The following is a 12346-nucleotide window of genomic DNA, read 5'->3' as shown; positions in this document are numbered from 1 at the left end:
TCTTTTGAAGAAGCAAGACACATTTCCCAAGTACCGTGTCATTGATTGGGAAAAATAAGGTAAGAAAGCTCGAAACATTTCACCGTTCCTTGGGTCGAAGTGCCTCACTGAGATCATCAGAAGTGGCTATAAGGCCACCAAGATGGCAAGCGGGCACCTTCTAGAGCAGGTAAAAAGAAGACCCAGTTCCAGAAATTAGCAAGGCTTGCAGCATTTGGGGACAAACGCATCACTCTCATTGCCCACCGCACGATGCCACACCGTGAAAGGTGTTTCAGATGACGACCTAATGGAATTGCCCGGTGGGGAACTCTAAGCAGGACTCGAGTTAGTTGCTTCATGGTTTTGAGCAAGTTTTGTTTTTTTCCTAGCGGCAAACAGACGAGGATGAACGACCGAGAAACATTAAGACACAGATGAGCGCTGACTTCCAACAGCTTATTTTGAGCGTCCAAACAATATTTATACTTAACCATTCAAAAGTCAATTGTAAACACATATAAGGCAATCAGTCTCTGCGCATGAGCTTTGTTATAAAGGTTAAAGGAAACCATCCAGAATTTTCTTTCTCTTTTTCACAGTGACGCCGAGGGGGTGCTCATGCACTTAATCCTCGCTTTTGCTATGAAAAAGGTTTCTGTAATCTCTCTCTCTCTCTCTCTTTTATTAGAGCTTCGCTTCAGTGAGTGAGTGAGTGAAGAACTTTATTGAACGATCCGGCAAAACAAGGAGAGGGGAATGGGGTGGTGGAGACTCTTGCGTGCATGCGAGCCTCTCAGCCGCGAAGGGAGCCCCTCGCGCTGCGAGGGTGGCATATCACGTGCTGGACCTTGTCTCTGTGGGTAGGCTTGCTCGTGTCTTTTGCTGCATGTTGGTAGCTTCAGGGACTTAGTTCTCTCCAGAAATGGTGCACACTCAGATCTTTTGCGATCGTCGCCCTAAATTGCTGCGTACTGCGAGTCCATTGAAACAGCGTCCTCGTTTATTGAAACACTTTCCGTTCAGGCGAATGCATAAAAGTTCACAGCTCAGTGGGATCTCGTAGACCACTTTATGTGCATTCGGTGAAATGATTTATATGCTTCTTAGAACAATCCACACGTGCTTCTTTCTTTGTCACGAAGGAGGAAATGTTTGCCAATTTGCAGGGGGTGGAAAACAACACGTTTTCATTATACCTCCAATGAGCCTTTTTGACACTGAGGGAGGCGCGGTGAAGATACGGAATAACGCGCGTTCTTACGTTCGTTTTAGTTTGCGGGGATTTCTTTTCTCTCGCTTCTTGCGAAAGGCTTTCTCAAATGTTTGTGATGAAGGCCAATTGGTACCTAGCGTTATTAAGACGTGTTATCTGGTTTTTAAAGCTAAGATCTATCTTACATTGACATGACTTAACGAGTGCCGCCTGGAGGCACGCTGTAGCTATCCCCCTTTAACTAACTTCGATGGCGCACTATCAAAGGGAAAAAAAGCTCGTGTTTGTTATATGGTTGTACATGTAACACACACGTTGGGCCATAAAATCAAGTTCAAGGTCTAAAAATTGGATGAACGTCGCTCTTGTCTTTTAGAAAGTAAATGCTAGCCAAGGGGCTAGCAGTGAACTCACTAATTACATCAGCAATGTGTCTATGTAGGTTACTTACACCTGATGTATTGAAAAAAAAACGTGGTTGATCCCTCCGTCATTGGAATCGGTATAACACGAAAGTAAAACGTGTCCTTACAGAAGTAGTTGAATGTTTGCTGTACAATGATATGAGAACCCACACAATGTCTATCGGTGTTTGGCAGCTATAGCACCCTTTAACCTGGATGCACCCAAGTTGACGCTTGGTGGCACATCTCCGAACCGACGACTAACGTCCATGATCAACGATTAAACGAACCTTTGTGGTAGCTGTAGTAGTCAACGGTGAGAGCGTAATCAGAGAGAGCGGTGTGGCAGCGAGAAAAGCGTCGACTAACGTCTCCATTCCGCGGCATGTGAAAGAGTGAACAGGACATCACGGTCGGACAGGGGCGTAGCGTGAAATTTTAGATGCGAAGCATCTTATGAACGAGGCCTGTCCCCCCGGCGTGACCAGTGCCCCGGGTGCCACGGATGTATGGAAGAAAGAAGAGAATGAAGTGCTGGCACGAGCGGAGAGGTCGCGCATAGTGTGCATGGATGGAAAAACTTTATTTCGTCAGAAAACAGTTGGGGACGATACCGTGTTAGATGGCGATCAACCCAAGGTTGACGGCGATCTGTGTGGCCCACTCCACGACCCTTGTCTGGACGACTGGGTCTGAGCTGGTCAACACGGCCTCCCACTGCTCGAGAGAGGGATCACGCATAATATCCGCCGGTGGCGGCACCATGCTACATTCCCACAGTATATGGTCATAACTTGCCACTGCTGTGGCTTAATCTCCTCCGGGTATATTTTGCTCAACACGTTTGGGTTGGGAAAAGATCGCGTCTGCAGTTTTCTGTAGACGCATTCCTGCGCCTTGGTCAACCGCTTGTGCGGGGGCGGATAAAGCCTCCGCTCTAGTTTATAATGACTGGTGATGTCGTGAAAGAACACCAGCCCATCTCTCGCGGATCTCCCCGGAACGGGCGGCTCACCTGCCCGGCTGACGAAACCTCGAGCATTCAGGTGAGCCGCCTCGTTCCCAGGGTTTCCAGAGTGTGCTGGTACCCAGACAATTTCTATTTCCCGAATTTCTCGCCCCGCGGCTCGCTGCAGCAGTCGTGTGGCGGTGAACGATATTCTTCCCCTCGCCAGACTTCGAATGGCTGTTTTCGAATCACTGAGAATCAGGTCGGACCGAGAATTAGTGATAGCTAGCGCTATTGCCGCTTCCTCAGCCGTTTTTGAGGAGCGGGTTTTGACTGATCTAGAGGTTACCAAGCGTCCCCGCCTGTCCACCACCACAATCGCAAATGCGTCCTTGTCCTTATATTCCGCGACGTCCGTATAGACTGCCGATTTGTACTCCCCGTATTGAACATGTAAGGGTCTGGCTCTTGCCTGCCTGCGTTCCTCAAGGTGGATCGAATGCATCTTCTTGGGCAAAGGCTTTATGTACAAGGCCTTGTGTAATTCTTGCCGCACCTGAGTTTCAGTGTCACTAGCGGGAACCTCGGCGCCAACGCCAATCCTTTCCAATATATCCCTGCCAGTTTCCGTTGTCGAAAGCCTAGCGTGCTGCATCAGTTCTTTCCCACTATTGCCAGGAGGCGGGGTGGTAAAGAGAGCGCGCATGGTGTGCAGGAAGGAATGTTTGCCTGACATATGGGCGTGCGATAGAGCGCTCGCTACACTGCGGCGCGTGCTGTAGTATAAATCATGCAACGTACCCACTACGCTAGAGCACTGCACGGGCCGTAATTCTCGGCCCGGGCCCGGCCCGGGCCCGGAACTCGTTCAGATTTACCCGCCCGAACTCAGCCCGGTGAATCGAAACGAGACCCGGGCCCGGCCCGAACCCGAGAAAAAATTTCGCCTACCCGGCCTGGCCCGGCCCGACTGAGGCCCGACCCAGTAGTCTAGGTAGTGTTGCGCGAACATGGAATTGACAGCAAGGTGTTTTAAGTGGCAAATATCTACGCTTTATTGGCGCATATTTCGCTCAAAATTATACTTTATCATACGGTAACTTCTTGTAAAAAGAGGCTCACGGTGCAAACAGTTGAGCGGAGATACTGGACACAATGAATGTTTGTTCGGCAGTGGTACACTGTACCCATTTTCTCTGCAAATACACTGGAGATCATGAAGGGAGTTTTGAAGCAGACATTGTAGCACGGAAAGTGATTTGCAGCACGAGTTCAGTTTCGATAGGGAGCGCAATAACAACAAAGGATGGATTGATGGATGGATAAAATTTATTATGGTCCATCGGAACGCGCTCTAGCACGTTGCGGGCCGCTCTGACATCGGAACAGAAAGACCAAGTCTCTCTGCTACGTCGCGGGCCCGTTGGACTGCCCATATAGCTGTTCTTCTAGCGCGGAGCTGGTAATAGCAGCCTCCCATTTGGACGGCGTGATGACTTCGCCGCCGCGTAACACGGAGCACCGCCGGAGCACGCGTTCTAGATTGGCTTGGAAGAGAACAAAACGCTCACTTCACTTTGTTTTTATTGCACTCTATAACCTATTGAAATTTATAGCATGCTCTAACCACAAAACCAATCGTGCACCCACGTGTATGCGAAAAGCAGCCGAAAGGAAGAAAAAAACTATTTGTCATAGCATTATTTTCATATACCACACCACTGCTAGTATATAGTCTTTAAGTTTCTTATGGCATAGTTTATAGTTTACTTCTTCACATGTTATCGTGCGAAAAATCAAAGTATCAGGAGATTCCTGCTTTAAGCACGCCATGCGCTGTTGCATCATATATGCTTCTTGCACTGCTCGCGCTGGCCGCACGGGCGCACCACATCTGCCTTGCCAATTGTGAAGGCGTCGGCAGTCGTTGTTCTTAACTTCCACCACTGGAGCCTATCAAGGATGTCTTTGTGGACCTCTGCAGAATGACCACAGCTGTCCAGCTCATCCCTTGACTTCTCTCGTTCCCGAACGTCGTGCCACTCTTCAATGTCATCTATAAAACTCGTCTTCGAGGGATTATCCTTGCAGATTTTAGCAGTGTATGTTATGCACGGTTTGCACTGTGCTCGTTTTTTCCATATTATAATGGCTTGTGCCTTCCCAGCGATGTTGTGCCTGTAGAAGGTGGCCATTGGACTACGCGGTAAAGACTGGCAGGAGGTGGACGAAGCGATTTCGATATATTTTCGGGGTTCGTTCGAGTTTGGCAATAAAGGCGCGACTAAGATTCTCGAAGCTTACGAGGTAAAGTTCGAGGTAAAGGGACATCGCCCGGCACGGAATCTGTCATTGTCCTTTTTCAAGCCAGATATTTCGTCAAGCGAATATACTTCACCGCACGCATTGTTTAATGGACCTATTCTATTTCTGCGCATTCCAAAGCTGTTGCGGCAGTATCATGTAGCTCTCGCACTATATAGCGCACTATATAGGGCCTCAAACAAGTGGCTCACGGACCTCTCGCTAGCGGCCGTCCGCGCGCACATGACTGTCTTCATCCCATTTTTTTCTTTATAAGTATGTTCTTGAGATACACAGGCATCACATATCGAAAACATATTTTTCGTGAGGCACCCCCTGCGGTCACCGTGTGTTGATATATAACCGTGAAACAAAAGCTATAGTTCAGAATTGGCGTCCAGATATTAGTCATTATGGGTGATACGAAATGACTGGTTCCCCAGACATGAAAGAGAGACGTCCGTTTAATGGCAATACTAAAGGCGAACTGCTGCGCCGGCCACGTGCGCGGGCATTCGACGGCCGTCGGTTTCCTCTTCTTCGATAGAGTCTGGTGCACTTCAAGTTGCTCCGTCCCGCACTATTATTGCGATAGCAATTATATGGACAGTCTCGACGGGTTTTTCCGTCGCCGTTGCCATCGCCGTCGCCGTCATGTCCTTCCGGTTCAAATTGATAAGATCCTCGTGCGCATTGTACGTTCTACAGCGGGTAAAAGCGCGCGAGCGGGGACGACAAACGCGGCCGAAGGAGAGTTCAAACGAGCCGGCCCATTTCCGTCGCTCGGAGGGTGCATGCTATAACATCACCCCGCTTGGGAGGCCTGCCGTCGAAGCAGACAGGAAACACCCCGCCCGTTTTTAACAAGCCTTAATAGACGCGAAGACGCGAGGGGGGCGGGGAGTGTCGCGCGACGAGCAACTTCGAACTTTGAATCTATGAGCGCGGTCGCGATCGCTGGCGCGCGCGCTATCTCGAAAGCCATCCACGGTGTGAGAATATTCAGATGTTGACACTGCGCGCGCCTAAGCGGCCAGAAAATGTTCGGTCGTCGGTCCGTTGAGCGGTGCGCCATCTAATGGCTTCAGGCGGAGATGCGCCCACGAGTAGCCGAATCACGGTTGTGCTGCGTCATCGCCGCCGCGCTCGCCGTGCCCGCTCTTGTTGCTCTCTCGATTTCGCCCCTCGACGCCGCTTGGCGGATGCACATTATCCAGCAAAATGGCACAAAAAAATGCACGTTATCAGCAGCATGCGCGTTGCTATGGAGATGACTGCCCCACTTTTCGTAGCGCCCTCTTCAAGTCATCTGATAAGAACCCGAACATTATCTGGACGCGCGCGGATTGCGGTTTCCCATGCGTTGGGGGAAGAGTGTCATCACCTGAGTATATTCTTACACCGTGAAGCCATCACAGCGGGCGGCTCGCATACCCTTCTACGTGCTGCGCTCCCAACGCGGAGTGACTATGCGGAGGGCATCTCTCCTTGGAACGGCCGTATTTTCGACACCAGCGTTTTTTAGTTACGCGAGATGATCCCGCATATGAGATATGGGAAAGGTCTGCTGTGAAATGACGGTAGTTCTGAAACCTGTTCCCCCCTGCCCCGCTCCTACCTTCGTCATTGCCCTAGCCCTTGCGGGAGTACATTTTCGTGAATGCGGCCCGTTAGCTGAGGTGAGTTTGAGACTCCTGATATGGCGGAACAAGACGAAAGCGTTGACGTTAACAATGTGGGCACACAAAGCAGGCTGTGCATGTACATCTCGCACCACATGACCACTGGAAGCCGTCACAGAGTCACAGAAAAAGAATGTGCCTTTATAGAGATTCTATGTATCAAGATCCCGTGCAGTCCTTTCGTTTTAGAGGGGGCTCTAACTTTCAACAACGTTTCCCCGCTTTAGAGCTCTGTGATCGCTCTTGCGATGACATCTCATAGGTATAATTTAATTATATTACATTTATTACTGCGATTACAGAGTAACATTTGGAATATACAATAATACGAAAGCAAATAAAGCACGGCATAGCGAGATGTTACATATAAGCGCCTGGTCTATTTACTTTTAGCTCGCCCGTTTCAGATAAATCAAGTAGCTCATATACAAGAAGAACAATCAGTTCAGTACTTATCCCTCATAAAGCTTCTCCAAAGAGCTTACCCCACATATAAAAAGCGTTTCTTCGAGATAAAATGTAAGACTTATATGTATACACAGCCTATGCGGAACAATGCACAATAAAAAGAAAAACGATTTTTCTATTATGAGTAAATTACTCTTTTACCATTCCAAAAGCACCACGCTCGCCGCGACAAGACTCTTGGTAAGATAGAAAACTCGCAGGAAAATGCAGGTAACGACGCCAACTTGAAATTCACGCAAAAAACGCAGTGACGTCATAGATTCTGACGGCATCAATTGGGCCCTAAGTAGTTTATTGTGGGTAAAAATGAAGTACACTGACCTCCGAGGGGCCTTAACAGATATAACATACCAAGTTTCTGGAAATTTCGTTGAGCCAAGGTTCCCACAACACGACGAATACAGTCTGAAATCCGTGACGTCACGTGCGGAGATTTCGGCGCGAAATTACAAAATGGAACTTTGACCTTGATTTTCTCTTTCATTAATAAACTCATTGATGGTGAAATTATTGACGTTCGGGTTCTCAGAGTACACTGTGTCGGTCTAAACCGATTCAGTGTTTCCTCCGGCCCTTTTTCATGTTCCTAGCTTCGCGCCACTTACGATATGTTCAGCAAACTAAGGCACCAACTCGCCCAAAAACAAGTTCTTCAAAAGTTTCACTTTAGTGACCCTTTAAGAACGGAGCAAAGTCCAAGCCCGGCCCTACCCGAGCCCGCCACCTCAAACCCGGGCCCGGCCCTAAGCCCGGAGCTTCAGCCCCAAGCGCCGTCCGGGCCCGCCGTGAAAACTGCTTTACCCGGCCCGGCCCACGCCGCCCTGAGTCAAGCGGCTAGTCGCTTTTTTGCTCACCCCCTCCATCAACACTGTATTGGTGGGAATAAATTTATTATTATTATTAATATTATGAACGAGGCCTGTCTCCCCGGCGTCGCGTCGACGTAGCCAGTGCTCCAGCAAGAATACCGACACTGGTATATTTCTCAGCTATGAGACACTGCCTACACCATCAGCGAGAATTGCTGTTCTTGTTAGTGTCAATAGCAGACTTCGCGACAAAAACAAGACCACCCAAGAACACACACACAGAGATAGACGATGTTAGGGTCGACAACTGGGCGTGTTGGTTTTTCCATGATCCAATGTAAAAGGCGCGAAGACGATGGCGGACGAGGAGTATGTGTTGTGTGTCTCTCTCTCTCCTTGTCTGTCGTCGTCTTCGCGCCTTTTACCTACGAACACATAAATAAAGGGCTCTTGTGTGGTCAACTTTGTCGCGCTAAGGCTGCTATTCATACTGAATGTGCCCCACCTAGTCCAACAGAGTGCCTTTTGAGCATTATCTTCTCGTGTTCATGTGAATTTCGTGCCCTCTAAAACAAGTCTCAAATGATCGTAGTACTTCAAGATGATTTGAAATGTGACGGGGATTTCAAGAAGCAAGTAGAATGTTGTATGATATAGCAGACACTTTTAACTTACTGCAGTTGGGCGAAAATGTTAATCACAAACCATACCGCAGCTATTCATTATTTACCAAGTTCAGTATGGGTTAGATGCTCTTTAAAGGCACTTTCACTGGGCAAATAACGGTTATACAGTAGACGATGTAAAGCGTTGCCCAGGGTACAATTTACCGAAACATATCTTCAAATGGGTTTCTTGTATTAGTGAGACCACGTTGTGTGCCTTGTTACGACAGGGCCTCAGCTCAGGAAGTACCGTCTCCCTGCACAGGCTCCCGCGAATGGAGTTTCTCCCGAGGCTTCACTGTGACCGAGGGACCGCGGAAAGCTCAGTTGTATACTGCCTTCTCCACATGATATGTTGCTTAGTGACGAATTTCCAGCACGGTCTTACGAAATGACGGACGCACTGCATATTGTCTAAAATTTTGATCTTTGAGCCACGCAGCCGCTGCGTACTGCGTTGACATAATCGCGACTGAGTGATGCACAAGCGACGCTCGTTTCTTCGCAGTCCCCTGTCCCAGTAACAAGCGGTATTAGCATCGATGATTTGCCTGTGGCAGGCTAGCATTGATGACGCAATGCCCAGTTAAAGGAGTACTGACATGAGATTTCTCTTGTACCCTAGACGAAGGTCCCGGACTTCAAAACTACAGAAAATGTTTTTTTTTTCTTAAAGGGGCTCTGCAACACTTCTTCAGCATGGTCAGAAAACGCTGCCGATCGGTAGTCGAGGCTCCCGAGAACACGCGAGCCAAACATTGTTGCACAGCACGCGGCCTGGAATTTACCATAAATTCTCAAAGTCAGCTAAAAACTGCTTCCTCTTTTCTCAATAAACGATGCTATTTACTCAAAATCACTGCATCATTGATTCAAGTTTCATGCCATTGGCTGATTTGGCGCGCTCGGTAGTAACTGCGGTGGCCGCGGGAGGCCGCCACTTGCCCGCTCGCGCGTGCGATTGCACTGAAAGCACGCCTCCCGTTCGAAGAAGAAGAAAAAAATCACAGCATATCCACGGAGTGAATTATGATGAGTGGGCGAAGCTGCGGAGGTTCATCGGTAAACCGTGAATCTTCCGTGAATTCTGCCCAGTACATCATCACCGACGTGAGATCGGGCGCGTTTATACTAAAGGTTCGATGAGTTATGACGACTTGCAGCTCACTTTAATTTTACATGTACGCTGTGAATTTTCATTGTTTAGAAAACCATTGCTTTAGAAAACACCTTGCGTCTTTCGTTAAGCAGCTGGCGTCTTTTTCGTTTTGCTTTAGAAACATCTGGCGTTCTTTCGTTTTGTTTTTACAAAACATCTGGCGTCTTTCGTTGGTTTATTTCATCAATCAACGGCGTTTTGAACAAAATTTTTATTGTTTAATCACGCACAGGAGAAATCTCACCAGGCACTACCTTGGAGGTAAACAATGGCTGCTAATGGGAATGAGAGACAGAAGAAGTCGGCTTTTAGCTAACACTTACACTTCTACAGAGACAGAAGAATTCGGCTTTTAGTTAACGCGCACGCTGCGAATTTTTTATTGTTCAACAACGCACAGGAGAAATCTCCCACCGGCACCACCTTGGAGGTCAAAGGGTAAGACTTGTTACTCACTACTACGAGCACGACGAGGGACGAACGGGTGCCGCCTTAAGGAGCTTCGCCCCTAAAAAGAAAAAGTGCTCAAGGTCACGAAGCGCGTGACTTACCTTCTTCTCCCGTGCCCTGCTTAGCTTCCAGTGCTTTCGTCGGAACGAGAGAAGAGAGTCCGCTCCTTCTGGACGGATTCTAAAGATTATCCCGGCGATCGATTCGTGAGGCAATAAGCTACATTGGTGAAGCCATTCCATGGCTACTTGGAAAAGTGTTGCAGGGCCCCTTTAGGTGAGAAATGGCGACAAGCTTAGTGGTCACATACCTGTAAAGTAAGCTTATTTTCTTTTTATTGCGATAGCAATTATATGGACAGTCTCGGCTGGTTTTTGTCCGTCCCCATCGCCACCGTCATTCACCGTATATGTATAAGTATGTATATATACAAAAGTCTCAAAGAAAAATTATTCAGAAAAATGCTTCCGAAGCGCGGAATCGAACCAGGGAACTCTCGCTCCGCAGCACGTTGCGCTAACCACTACGCCACCAAACGCCGATCCTCCGGGTAGCTAACGGCAAGCGTTATATAGACACCCTCTACCGCTGACCGGACTCAGAGATGGCAGGTGCTTATAAGCGTTTCTTTATTACCATTGAGATGGCGCTAGGAGCGCAACGGGCGCATTTAAAATTCGTCGGCCAGCTCGCCCGCTTCTTTTAATATTTGCGCAGGGAGGACCTTGCCCTTCCACTTTCTTTGCTGCCGGGGGGCCGCTTTTCTTGCTATCGCATTCATTGCTTCGCCCTTGCGGCGAAACTGTGACTTTTTTTCTCCGAGTAGCCTTTTCTTAATTGGCGGACACGATCGCTACGTAGTCATCTACGCGCTGGGCTTCCCCTGTAAGCTGAAGTAAGCTCAAAACAACCGCTTCTTTTCTCTGTTCGGCTTTACAGCAGAGCCATCCTTCCGATCCTAGCGAGTGCAGTGATCATCCCTCTCATGCTGGTCATCATCATCAGTGTGATCATCTCCAGCCACAGGCGCGCCGGGGCTGCTGCCGCAGTACCTGAGGGCAACACTGTAGTGACCACTACGTCGGCCACAACGACCAGTGCCCCAGCACGGCAGAACGTCAAATTACCGCCAGCAGTCACGTTCAGGAAACTGATGTACAGACTGAGCCCGTGGGCGCGAACTCCGCAGCCTCCGTCGCGCCTACTTAAAATAGGCGGCACTTTTCTTTAGCCCTCGTTTTTTTGGAGGCACGTGTGCGAGTAATTTTCGCCTAAGTGTGAAAATTATTAACGGATTCCGTACGAATCGATAGTAAAGTTGTCATCACTGGGCCCAAGATAACCTATTGGCCTGCAGAGTTCCTCTTTTGGGGCGCATGCCTTCTCAACAGTTGCACCATGGGTTTCAAACAGATTTTTGCATGTCTACCTTTCTTACTTACACATTGGAATTCCAGCGCCCATAAGGAATTTTCATTTTACAATATATGCGTATTTATGTGGTGCTTTTGGGTGAAATGAATTAGTGATAATTTTAGTTGTTGCTTTTCTATATATTTGATTCTTTCACCACATGCTGCTTTTGGTAGCTTGAGGGTGCACACATGAATCACAGCATTGTGAATTTGTGAAAATTCTCACACAGCGCCTTTCATAATCTCCATTCCATTTCTGATGTACTTCTGACTCCGGGGTCTCGTCTGTCTGTTTTCACGAGTGGCAATGGGCGCACGCCTTGTATTGAGAGCTGTTGAAGAGGTATAGGTCTTAACGAAGCTAAACTGGACGCCACAACCTGCTGGATGTAAGACAAATAAATTCTTGGGTATTGCATCCCAAAACTATCATATAGTTATAACAAGCCAAGCCATAATGGGCAACTCCAATTTACACCGCTTGTGGTTCTATAAAGGGTACATGAATTATGTACGTTCGATATTGCATTATTTCGCCATCAAAATAGCCTTTATGGCAGAGAAAGGAAACTGTTCCAGTTCAACACGAGAGCACCTAAGCCACCACGCGGCAGCCGGGCGCTCTCGCTCAAAGAATGCAGAAAGCGTATTACAGAAGGACGCAACCAGAACGTGCGGCTACGCCTACGCGATAGCGAAGTTTGGTGCGCTATTTATAAAACCCCCGATTAGGTAAAGCCACTGTGCGAAAGCCACCTAAGGAATTTAAACTTTGGAGCATTAACTGTTGCAAGAACTTCTTGATTGACCTCTTGATTCAACATTCTTTAAAGCGCATGTACTGAA

This window comes from Rhipicephalus sanguineus, chromosome 10 (assembly GCF_013339695.2).
Source record: "Rhipicephalus sanguineus isolate Rsan-2018 chromosome 10, BIME_Rsan_1.4, whole genome shotgun sequence".
NCBI lineage: Eukaryota > Metazoa > Arthropoda > Arachnida > Ixodida > Ixodidae > Rhipicephalus > Rhipicephalus sanguineus.
The sequence above is the reverse complement of the archived record's forward strand: the minus strand, read 5'-3'. Positions refer to the sequence as shown.